Raw genomic sequence first — 13,499 nt, forward strand, 5'->3', positions numbered from 1 at the left:
CATCTTAGGTCAGAGGATGTGATTCTACATTTTCATAAACTTCCCAGGTGTGCTGATTCCCAAGCAGTTTTGGGAATTTCTGGACTTCTTAATTGCTGTGGTTCTTAGCTTCCCCATTTACAAAATGGGGTAATAATGATACTTGCCCTGGACTACTGTTAGGATTAAATAGGTTATATATATGTAAAGCACTTATAAAGAGTGCCTAGCACATAGTCAGGTTTATATAAAGGTCTGGTTGTTCTTATGTTTAGGCAGAGGATGTAAGGAAATAGGAAATAAGTTTTCAAAGGAACACTGAAGTCTTTTTGCAGAGACAGATAGTTGTTCCCTAAAATCTAGTCTCCCTTTCCCCCAAATCTCCACAGCTTCCCAGCATTCCTTGCAGCTAGGTATGACCATATAACTAGGTTTTGGCAAACAAAGGCTAAGTGAAAATGTCTTGTAGCATTTTCTGGAAACTTCCCAACAAGTCAGCCAGCTTGTGCCCCTTGTCCTTTCTTCCTTCTGCTCTTCTGCTGCCTGGAACTTGAGGTGGTGGCTGTCATCTTGAAAGATGAGCATGAGGACCATCTATCAAACTTGGTGGGATAGTGAGCTGGAAGTACATGGGTGCTTGAGGACCTCGTGGAGAACAGTCTCCTTAACCTCCTGCACTATTTATTTACATCTGGACTTTCACACCAGAGGGGTGATAAACTTCTGTCTTCTTAAAGCCACTACTATTTGGGATCTCAAGTTGAATTGCAGCTAACCTAATCTTACCTGATACAGAATGCTGACATAGGTGGTGCATGTGGAATTAGGCACCAAAGGCCAAAATATGTTTTATTTGGTGGACAGTAGAACTACTGAAGGTTTGGGCTAACACAGTGGGAAATGCACTTTAGGAAGGTTAACCTTCCAGCCATGTAATGGTAAGGAAAGTGTCGTGGTGGTGAGACTAATCAGGAGACTGATTGTGGGCAGGACAGGTGGCAGTGACAGTGGCAGGTGGGTGATAGTGGGGAAAATGGAAAGGAGACACTGGATGGCAGAATCCATGTTAAAAGAGGCCCAGTGGCACTTTGCAGCAGCCAAGGTGTCTTGGTGAGGATGTGGGAGAGGGGAAAGGTGACTTTAAGGTTTTAAATGAGATATTTGGAGGATGGTTCAGTGGTTTGCAGGAACTCTCTTGTACTGGTCTCTTCCCCACTCCACATTCAGTAAGTTCATGTTGGCTTGAAATTGGCCATGGTGGGAATTTGGGAACTCCATGGAAATCAACGAATGCTACAAGTCAAACTCATCCTTTTCCCCCACAGAGTCAGTTTACCAGCACATCACTGGTTCAAGTGCCCACGACCTGAAAGTCAAGAGGACAGGCTGGTTTGTGAGACAAAATGAGCTTCACCTCAGCCATGAAGATTTTACATGTTGGCTAGCTATAGGGAAAGTGGAAGCTAGTTTGGAAGGAAGCACACAGCAATAGAAATGCTGAAGCTACGGGTATAAGAAATCATTGACAAAGAAAGCAAAAGCCCTCAGGAGTAGGTCCTTTCAGGACTCAGGAGGAAGAGGAGCCAATGGAAACAGAAGAAACAGGTGGAGAGGGAGTAGGGAGAAACAGTTTTGTGCCATGGGAATGAGGAGGGAAGAGAGAGAAGCCAGGAGCTGTAGCGAAGCTGAAGCCAATGACATCTGAGAAGCGGCTGCTGGATTTGGGAGTCAGCGAGCCATCAGAGGGATGACTGTGGAAGCCATATTCCTCAAAACCTGAGCCCAAGAATATAGAGCTAATTTGTACAGCATCCAGCAAAACTTCTAGTGAATCCCAAACTATAGATGAATGCACTTTGATGCATTTTATAAATGCAAAGATTGGAGATTACTTGACCTTGTGTGAAGAAACTGATTTTTAAAACTGCATGAAGCCTGGGCCTAATTCACCATGAGAAGAAAAGTGATCCTGAGTGCAGTGGAGATTGTGTATGGGTTGTATAGCTTGGCGCACCTGGTCATGTTGTTATCCGTTGGCTAAGGAGATGAGCCTGTCTGTATGCAGGGGCTTTGGAGCTGACCACACTGTATGTGCACCAAGACTGCTCTTTGATTTGTAGCTGATGTTGCTGGAGTCTTCTCTCATTGGCTCCATGGCTCGGTCCAATCCTTTGCCTGCAGTGGTCACTTTTTCTTGGGCAGTTCTGTGTTGGCCTCTACACGCTACAACTGTGGTGATGCTTTCCTGCAGTTCACTACCACCAGAATTGTGCATGGAAGTCCTTAAAATACTTCTCTATTTCATTGTTACTTGCGTCTGTTAGGAAGGTAGAGGAATGCAAGAAAAGAGGGAGAAGAAGCAATCATACTTGCAGAATGCCCACTAACTTCTTTATTCATTTAACAACTATTTATTGAGCACCTTTAATTGCCAGACCTTTTATATCCCATATAATTCTTCCAGGAGCCTTTCTGGAAGGTTATCATTCTGTCCATTTTATGGACGAGCACTCCTGTGTTCATTCATTCCTGATTATGTGTTGGAGAGCTGATTGTCATCCAGGCTTTAGGGTGGGTAGTTCTTTTTGTTGTTGTTGTTGAAAGATTTATTTATTTGAGAGAGAGAGTGAGAGAGTGAGCACATGAGCAAGGAGAGGGGGAGGGAGAGGAGGAGGGGGAGCAGACTCCCTGCTGAAGGGAAAGCCCAATATGGGGCTTGATCTAACGACCCTGAGATTATGACCTGAGTCAGATGCTTGACTGACTGAGCCACCCAGGCACCCTGGGTAGTTCTTTCTTAGCACAGTATAGGTTTTATTCACAGCTGATATATAGATAATGGAATTCTCCAATACTGCATGTAACATCTTCTGTAAGTCCAGTCCTGGGGTTATGACCATGTGTGGGCTTGGACATCGTTTAGAGTTCAGTACCTAATCATGTTTACATACTTGTGGATTCTGCTTCCAGTCACATGCTCCATATAAGCTCTGCATGCTTTCTGTACCTGGGTTGTTGATGTAGAAATATAGAACTTGGAACACTGGCTCAAACTCGCACCCATTTAACTAACATCTATTCATTTAACAAAAATGTCATGAATAAACTCTGACTCTGCTAAGCACTGGGATTATAGAATTGAATTATCATTTGTTTCTGCCCTCAAGGAGCTTGAATGTTAAATAGCAAGCTCAAGATGAGAGTATGTCCTCCTCAGCCAAGTCAAAATCAATGATCAAATACCTAGTAGTTTGTTGTGTCTACCTGTGGTCTCTGAGCAATTTTGCTCTGTGGTTATCCTTACAATATTTTCTCTATTTATTTCATATGACACCAGCTCCCTTGAGGAGTAAGTGCCTTGAGAGTTGGGACTGTGTCTCATGGGACTTTGTATCTCTACTACCTAGCACAATTTCTGGCACATAGGTGTTCAAAGAATTAATGTTGACTTAATAAAGTACAAGGACTGTTTATTGATTAATATTAGTATTTATCTTTTATATCAAACATGAGGCCCAAAGATGTTAACTTATCAGTAAATTTGGCACTTGCTAGAATTCAACTCTTCTGAATTCTAAATGCTACTGCTTTACTCTTTACTTATGTAATTTATTTTTGACCTCAGGTATATAGAGTTAAATTCAATATACTTCTTGGGTCATGATTTTCTAAAGTCATCGTGCTGTGCAAGGTCACTCTCCCCTTTGTTATGTTTTATATTCGCCTCTTACTTTTCTCATCCCCTGCTCACTACCCCCTGACACCCACTCTAATTTGTTGTATGCATGCATTTTTGAAGAATAAATGTTTTTTGAATTATGTATGTGTTGCTTGATTTCCAAGCATTTAGACATTTTCTGCTTACCTTTTTTTACTGGTTAAAGAACATACACTGTAAGATTTCAGTCCTTTGAAATGTACTGAATCTTGCTATATGGACTAAGATATCCTCTATATTGGTAAATTTTTCATGCATATTTCAAAAGAGTATTTGAAATATATATATATATATATATATATATATATATATATATATATATATATAACATAATATAATGTATATTTCTGCAGTTGTTGGGTACAGTCTCAGGTCAAGTTTATTAATTACATAGTTCATATTTTTAATATCTTTATTTATTTTATATCTGCTTGGAGAATTGTGTTAAAATCTCCTGCAAAAGTCTATTTGCTTTGCATATTTTGATACTATGATTTTAAGTGATTAGGAATTTAGGATGGCTGTCTTCCTAGTAGATAGAAGCTTTTATATTCATGATATTTCTCAATTTCTAGAAGTGCTTCATGCCTTGGAGTTGATATTGTCTAGTATTAGTACAGCCACACATCAGCTTTCTTAGGGTGTTTGCATGGTATATCTTTTTCATCCTATTACTTTCAGTACTTCTATTTCTACAGATTTAAAATGAGACTTTTATAAGCAGCAAGCAAACAAATAATTGGGTTTTGTTTTGATTTCTCAGTCTTTCAACTGGAATGTTTAGTCAGCTTGCATTTACTAGTATTGTGATATATTTAGAATAAGAAATATCATCTTTCTATTTGCTTGAAAGCAAATATTGAAATATATTTTACCTATTCTTTCTTTTTTCTTCTTGTTTGCCTGCCTTCTTTTTGACATTTTTAAACATTCCATTTCTTCCTCTATTATAGTATAGTTTATGTATAAAATAATACATTCTTTTTTTTTTTAAACAATGCATTCTTTTACTGTTGTTTAGTGCTTGAGAGGTAACATGAATCTTTGTCAATTTAAAATCTAACATATATTCATACTGTTAGTGTTTTCCAGACAAAATAAACCTTAGAATTGGGGTTAAAACCCCAATTTCAATTTATTTACTATTGTTGTCATGTCTTTTATTTTTTAGAGTGTGGGAAGGGCAGAGGGAGAGGGAGAGGAGAGGGAGAGAGAGATGGGGAGAGAGAGAGAGGGAGAGAGAGAATCTTAAGCAGACTCCACACCCAGCATAGAGCCTGATGTGGGGCTTGATCTCAAGACCCTAAGATTATGACCTGAGTCAAAATCAAGAGTCAGATGCTTAACCGACTGAGTCACCCAGGTGACCCTGTTGTCATGTATTTTAATTTATATGTAATTTGAACTCCACAAGACTATTGTTATTTGATATTGTCAATGTTTATTTAGGTAATTGCGTTTATTATGACTTATGTAAATTGCATTTATTTAGATTTACCATTTGCATTGTTCTTCATTCTTTCCTGCATTTCTGAATTTTTGTCCAGGATCATTTTCCTTTTGTGTAAAGAAAAGCACTTAGTATTTTCATTGGCATTGATGTACTGCTGATATTCTCAGTTTTTTGTTTGAAAATATCTTTACTTTTAAACTTTTTGGGAGATTTTTTTTCTGAGTATAGAATTGTAGATTGGCATTATTTTCTTTCAATACTTTAAAGATATTATTTCAATGGATTTTGGATTCCATTGCTTCCTCTGAGAAGTAAAGTGTCAGTTACCTTTTTTTTTCTTTCTGATTATGTCTTTGGTTTTTAAGTAGCTTCACTATGTGCAAAGATACAGTGTGTGTGTGTGTGTGTGTGTGTGTGTTTCTGGTGTTTGTAGCTTCTGGAGTTTGTGGCTTGATGTCTTCTTATAATTTTTGGAGAATTCTCAGCTATTCCTGTCTTTTCCTGGGATTCCACACACATTAGGCCATTTTCTTATATCCTTTTCCTATACATCTATACTTCATACATTCTTTTGTATTTTTCTTTCTTTTGTCTTTCCTTGCTCCAGTCTGGAGATTTTCTTCTAAAATTCTCTAGTCAACAAATTCTCTTTTGAGGTAATTTCATTATTTCAGGTATTATATTTTTCACTTCTAGAATTCATTGATTTAAAAAAAATGTAGTTTCTTAGTTTTTAGCTCTTGGCCAACATTCTCCATCTTTTTTTTTTTTTTTAATTCTGAAAATATACAAAGCGTAGTTATTCTAAAGTCAATGCTTAACAACTTCATTATGAGGATTTCCTTTAAGCCAGTTTCTATTGTTTTCCTCTTGGGTCCTTGGAAAATTTTCTTCCCATTTGTCTGGTCATGCATATATGTATGTTAAAAAATATGTAATATAAAATTTGCAGGGCACCTGGGTGGCTCAGTGGTCGAAGTCTGCCTTCAACTCAAGGCGTGATCCCAGGGCCCAAGATTGAGTGCTATATCAGGCTCCCTGCAGGGAGCCTGCTTCTCCTTCTGCCTATGTCTCTGCCTCTCTCTGTGTGTCTCACAAATAAATAAATAAAATCTTTAAAAATTACATAAAATCTGCTACTGTAACTATTTTAAGTGTATAATTCATTAATTCCAATCATATGTTCTACATCCATCACCACTATCTGTTTGCAAAACTTTTTCATCACCCCAAACAGAAACTCTGTATCCATTAAGAAATAACTCTCCATTCCTCCTTTCCCTCAGCCTCTGGAAACCACTAATTATTTTCTGTCTTTATGTACTTGCCTGTTCTAGATATTGCATGTAAGTGGGATCACACAATAATTGTCTTTTTTTTGTCTGGCTTATTTCACTTGGCATAATGTTTTCAAGGTTTATCCATCTTGTAGCATGTCTCTGAACTTTATATCTTTATAAGGCTGAATAATATTCCATTATATGTTTATATTACTTACATTTTGTTTATCCATTCATCTGTTGATGGTTACTTCTGTTGTTTCTACCCTTTGGCTATTGGGAATAACACTTCTATGAACATTGGTGTGCAGGTATCTGTTTGTATCTTTGTTTTCAATTTTTTTTTGTAGATACCTACAAGTGGCATGAGTGGGTCATATGGTAATTATGTATTTGAATTTTTTAGAGAATTTGCAAACCATTTTTCAGTGTTGCAGAATTTTACATTCCTGCCAGCAATGTAAGAGGGTTCTAATTCCTCTACATTTTTTCCAATACTTGTTATTTATTTATTTATTATTTATTTATTCATTCATTCATTCATTCATTCAGTTAAAGCCATCCTATTAGATATGAAGTGGTGTCTCATTGTGTTTATGATTTGCATTTACCTAGTGACTGACGATACTGAGCATCTTTTCATGGGCTTATTGACCATTTCTGTATCTTCTTTGGATAAATATTTATTTAAGATCTCTGCCCAGTTTTTACATTGGGTTGTTGTCTGTTAGTTGTTGAGTTATAGGAGTTCTTTATATATTCTGGATATTACACCCTTATAACATAAATGGCTTGCAAACATTTTCTCAAATTCTGTGAGGTTTTTTCCTCACTCTGTTGATAGTGTCCTTTGAGGCACACATTTTTAATTTTGATGACATCCAATTTATTTTTTCTTTTATCATCTGTGCTTTAGTGTCATATATATATATATATATATATATATTTTTTTTTTTTTTTTTTTTTTTAAGATTTTTGTCTTTTTAAAAAGTAATCTCTATACCCAACATGGGGCTCGAACTCACAAGCCTAAGATCAAAAGTCACATACTCCACTGATTGAGCCAGCTAGGAGCGCCTGGTGTGATATTTAAGAAATCATGGCCAAATCCAAGGTCATGAAGATTTGTCCCTATGTTTTCTTCTAAGAGTTTTATAGCTCTTATGTTTATCCATTTTTAGTTAATTTTGTATATAGTGTAAGGTAAGTGTCCAATTTCATTCTTTTGGATGTGGATATCCAATTTTTCCAGCACTATTTGTTGAAGAGTCTATTCTTTCCTCCATTGAATGGTTTTGACCCTGTTATGAGAAAGCAATTGACCATAGATGTAAGGGTTTATTTCTGGGCTCTCAATTCTACTCCATTGGCCTACATATCTTTCCTTATGCTAGTATTGAACTGTTATTTTGTAGCAAGTTTTGAGATTTGGAAGTGTGAGTTTTTCAACTTTGTTCTTTTTCAAGATAGTTTTAGCTACTTGGAGTCCTTTGAAATTCCATATGAATTTTAGGGTGACATTTCTGTAAAAATTGCCATTGGAATTTTGATAATGATTGTATTCAATTTGTAGATCACTTTGGATATTGTCATTTAACAATATTAAATTTTCCAAACCAATTACCATGGGATATGTTTCCATTTATTTAGATCTTTAATTTCTTCAATAATATTTTGCAGTTTTCAGTACACAAGTCTTGTGTTTTCTTGGTTAAATTCATCCCTGTATATTTTATTCTTTTTGATGCTATTGTAAGTGGGGTTGTCTTCCTTTAGATTGTTCATTGCTAGCATATAGAAATGCAAGTGATTTTTTGCTTTTGATTGTATATCCTACAACTTTGTTCATTTTTTTCTAGCTTTAATCATTCTTTAAATTGATTCTTTAGAGTTTTCTATATATTGGATCATGTCATCTGCAAATAGAGATAACTTCATTTCTTCCTTTCCAATTTGGGTGCCTTTTATTTATTTATTTATTTGCTTCTTTATTGCATTGGCTAGAACTTTCAGTACTATGTTGAATAGGAGTGGCAAAAATGGCATCTTTGTCTTGTTCTTGATCTTAGGGGAAAAGATTTCAGTCTTTCACCATTGAGTATGATGATGATAGCTGTGGGATTTTCTATATAGCCTCTCACATGTTGATGAAGTTCTCTTCTATTCTTAGGGTTTTTTTTTTTTTTTTAGTGTTTTTATCATGAAAAGTTGTTGAATTTTGTCAAATATCTTTTCTGTATCAATTGAGATGATCATATGGATTTATTTCTTCGTTCTATTAATATGGCATATTATAATGACTGGTTTTCTTATGTTGAACCACTCTTCCACTTCTGGGATGAATCCCACTTGGTCATTGTACACAATCCTTTTAATATGCTGTTGAATTCTGTTTGCTGGTATTTGTTGAAGATTTTTGTATCTATATTCATTAAGAGATTATTATCTGTAGTTTTCTCTTTTTGTAGTGTCTTTTTCTGGTTTTGGTATCAGGATAATGCTGTCTTTATAAATTGAGTTTGGAAGTGTTCATCCTCTTCAATTTTTTGGAAGCATTTGAGAAGGATTGGTGTTGATTTTACCCGTAAGCCATCTGGTCCAGGACTTTTCTTGTGAGGGTTTTGATTACTAATTCAATCTTTTTTCTTGTTATGGATTTGTTGAGATTTTCTGTTTATTCTTGAATCAGTTTAGATAATTTGTATGTTTCAAGAAATTTATCCATTTCTTATAGGATGTTTAATATGCTGGCATACAATGGTTCATAGTATTCAGAGAACACAGTGTACATGATTTTTGGAAACTTATTGAAGCTTCCTTTGTGAAATTGCAGCTAGCAGATTTTGGTGAATATTTCATGATTGTTTGAAAAGACTGTTTTCTGTGTTTCAGGTAGAATTGTGTAGATCCAACCTTGAGCTTATCAATTATAGTATTAAACCTTTGAGGGGCACCTGGGTGACTCAGTGATTGAGTGCCTGCCTTTGGCTCAGGTCGTGATCCCAGGGTCCTATAGTTGACCTGGGTTCCCAGGACCCTGGGATCATATCCTGCATCAGGCTCTCCACAGGGAGCTTGCTTCTCCCTCTGCCTTTGTCTCTGCCTCTCTCTCTGGGTCTTTCATGTAATAAATAAATAAAATATTTAAAAAGAAATAAACCTTTGATATTTTACTACTTTTTTGGGATCTATTTGCTCTATCAGTTTCTGAATGAGATTTTTTTTTTTTTAATATTTATTTATTTATGATAGTCACAGAGAGAGAGAGAGGCAGAGACACAGGGAGAGGGAGAAGCAGGCTCCATGCACCGGGAGCCCGATGTGGGATCCGATCCCGGGTCTCCAGGATCGCGCCCTGGGCCAAAGGCAGGCGCCAAACCGCTGTGCCACCCAGGGATCCCTGAATGAGATTTTTGAATTTCAAACCACAGCTGTTATTTTATTGCATTCTTTTTGGACTTGTTCTTTTATGTTGTGAGATCACATTGGTGAGTGCACATATATTCACATTCATTTTATCTTCTTATTCTTCTTGAGCATTTTACCAAAGTATAATGTCCCTCTTTACCCATTAAATTCTATTTTGTGGTTATTAATTATGCTGGCTTAGTTTTAGTTCAGGTTTTCTTGATTATCTGTCTGCAAAGACAATAATGCTGAAAATAAGAAATCCAAAACTGGTGAGTTCAACTCATTTACATCTGTACAGTTACATTTATTTATTTATTTATTTATTTATTTAGTTAGTTAGTTAGTTAGTTACTCTTACATTAGGATTTAATTCTGTTACTTTATTTTGTGTTTTCTATTCATGCTATTTCACTTTTATTTCTTTTTCTTGCTTCCATTCAACTTTCTTGTGCTGACTTAAAGCCAGTACTTTTATTTATGTTCTACTTATGGCTACCCCTAACATACTCAAATTCATATTTATGTCCTTTATTCCTATAACTTCATAGGCTAATAATATCAGTATTTTCTTGCCTTGAATCAGATATTTGTCTTTATACACTCCTGACTCCTTTTGGCAATTGCTTTTATTAATCCACAATGCCATTTTGACATCATCTGGATTTAATTCTGGATTATTGTGAATATATTTTTCATTTTCTTCTTTTCAAAAATTTTTTTCACTTAGACAACTTTACTGAGTTATGTACTCATCCTTACTTCCAATATCTCATATGTCATTTTCCTGGATTTACCTTTTTTTTTTTTTTCCACAGTATTCATTTTGGGTCTATCTTCAAAAAGAGTCTATGTGTGATTAAGCTTTAAGTCCATGTATTACTGAAAATATCTTTATTTTATGCTTAAATGACAATTTATGGATATGAAATTCTAGATCTGAAGTTCTTTGCCTTTAGCATTTTGCAAATATCTTTTCAATGTCTTCTTCTAGGGTTATTGATGAGGAATTTTTTGTGGATTCCTCTTACTTTGGATATAATCCATTTTTTACTCTTAGAAACTACCTGAATTTTTTCTTAGCCTCTGATGTTCCTAAGTTTCATGTCCATATGTGAGTTATTTCTTATTTAACCCACTTGACACTGCAGGAGACTTTCTATCCAAAGAGTTATGAGTTTATTTCAATTTTGGAAAATGTTTAGTAATAATTTCTTCAAACTCCCTTCTATTTTTTTTCTCTCCTGTTTAGGGATTCCTACTATGTGGGTATTGGTTATTCTACTTCTATGTTCCGTATCTTCTTAAATTTTCGTTATCATTTTCCATCTCTTTATCCTTTATCCTTTCTGAGGTCTACTTAGAATGCCTCTGGACTTAATCTTCTTGTTTAGTAATTTGTTCCTTGGCTGCTCTCCAATCCATGTATTGAGCTCTTTATTTTAACTAAAATACTTTCATCCCCAGTGTGCTGGTTAATTGTGTGTCAACTTGCCTAGGCTATGGCACTCAGTGGTTTGGGCAAACACTAGTCTAGATGTTGCTGTGAAGGTATTCTGTAGATGTGCTTAATGTTCACAAACAGTTGACTAAGTAAAGGAGATGATCCTCAACAACATAAATCAGGCAAAGGCCTTTAGAATACAAATTGAAGGTCCCCAGAGAAGAAGGAACTCTGCCTCAAGATGTAATGTAGAAATTCTGTCAGAGTTTGTAGTCTGCCAGCCTGCCTTATAGATCTCGAAGTCAAGATTCACTTCAACTCTTGCCTGAGTTTCTTTTTCTTTTCTTTCTTTCTTTCTTTTTTTTTTTTTAAGATTTTATTTATTTATTCATGAGAAACACAGAGAGAGAGAGAGATTTTATTTATTTATTCATGAGAGACACAGAGAGAGAGAGGCAGAGACACAGGCAGAGAGAGAAGCAGGCTCCATGCACCGGGAGCCCGATGTGGGACTTGATTCCGGGTCTCCAGGATCACGCCCTGGGTCAAAGGCAGGTGCTCAACCACTGAGCCACTCAGGTGTCCCTCTTGCCTGAGTTTCTAGACTGCTGGTCTTTCTTGCAGATTTCAGATCTGCCGGCCCCCCATAGTCACATGAGCCAATTTTTAAAGTAAATCTACCCCTCCACCATTGATTTTTTTTTTTTTTTCCCCTGGAGAGGCTTGACTGACACACCCATTAACTCTACTTTCTCATTTTTTAAATTTATAACTGCCTGGTCTTTTATAATTTCAATACCCTCCCTTATCTCTTTGAGGATATTTACTCTGCTTCTTTCAGATTCTTTTTCTGTATTCATTAAATCTGCTTCCTCTGGTGTAGGTTGTTCAATGAGCTGTTATTCTTATTTAATGGCTCGTTATTTCCCCCTGTGAACCACATTCCCTTGGGAATACTTCAAGAGCCCTTTGCTATTTGTGCTTTTTCCCTAACTTGGTGACCTTGCTCCCCAGGGACCTCTTATCTCTACCTTGGGCTGCTCTGACGTTACCCTTCAATTCTAGTGGGCACTGGGCTGGGCTAGCATTGCTCTGTTTTTATTCCATTTGGATAATGGGGCAGATACTGATCTTCCCAGGCACAATATTGGGAAAAGAAAGGGCAGAAACTGAAAACTTTCCTTGCCGCCCAGGCTCATCCATGACACTGGCTCTCCATTAATGCAGGGTGCCATTTTCTCTCCACACAGTGACCCAGCCACACTCCGTGCTCCCAGGTGAGCCTGTGATATCAGGGTTGGGGCTTCACCAAAATTCCTTCCTGCTCCTGTGGTATCCCAGAGTTTGGTGGGGACGGGGAGGGAAGCAGCGACCCATATTAGCTCCCCATCTTATTGGCACCCTTTCACTCACTTGCCTGCTCAGACTGACCAATGGATTGATAGAGGAGCTGATGGTTGTACGGGAGCTTCTGTTTTACAGTGGGGCCAGTAAGCCTTGGTTGTGAGTGGAAATGTCTTATTTCTTCATTCTGACTGGGAAGAGAACCTTGCCAACTCAGCCTCACAGATAAAACTTAATTAAAAAGCTAGGTAATGTGGTAAACCCACAGCAATCTTGTTTTAGTTAACAGATCAAATATGTGGGAGATGGAGGAAGGTGAGAGAGGCAGGACATCTTGTTTTGTGATCGCCTCTGTTGGTGCCACCAGGGACCTGGTGTCCTACATCAGTGGGCAGAGCAGACAAGTGCTTCTGTCCAGGCTTGACTACCTTCCTTGGTCCATGGAGGGCACTTTCCATGCTCTGGGATATGGTACCACCCACTTAAATGGTGTTACCCTGGATGCCGAAAGATACCTTTATATTTGGGCATCATGCATGTTTACTGTGTAAATATGAGCATGCTGCAAGGTTAATCACTGGGAAGCTCCTCCTTGGAGTTTGTGGAAAATCCCTAGATCTGCTTCCTGTGACAAAGAATTTCTCCTAGAGACCCGCATGAGTGAGGCTGTCTCTTGAGTGAGGCCGTTTGTATTCAGATGAGAATTCCAGGCCATGCTTTTCATAGCGATGCAATGCCCTGGCCCAGATGTAGGCAGGGAGCTGGTGAGCTGCCCAGAGGAACTCCAACACTGTCAGATTTAACAGTACAGAAGAAGTAGGAGCAGATATTTCAAAATTATAATTAAGCTCTGTAGCTGGTGAATGAATACAG

The sequence above is a fragment of the Canis lupus genome, chromosome 24, assembly GCF_048164855.1.
Source record: "Canis lupus baileyi chromosome 24, mCanLup2.hap1, whole genome shotgun sequence".
In the NCBI taxonomy this organism is placed as follows: domain Eukaryota; kingdom Metazoa; phylum Chordata; class Mammalia; order Carnivora; family Canidae; genus Canis; species Canis lupus.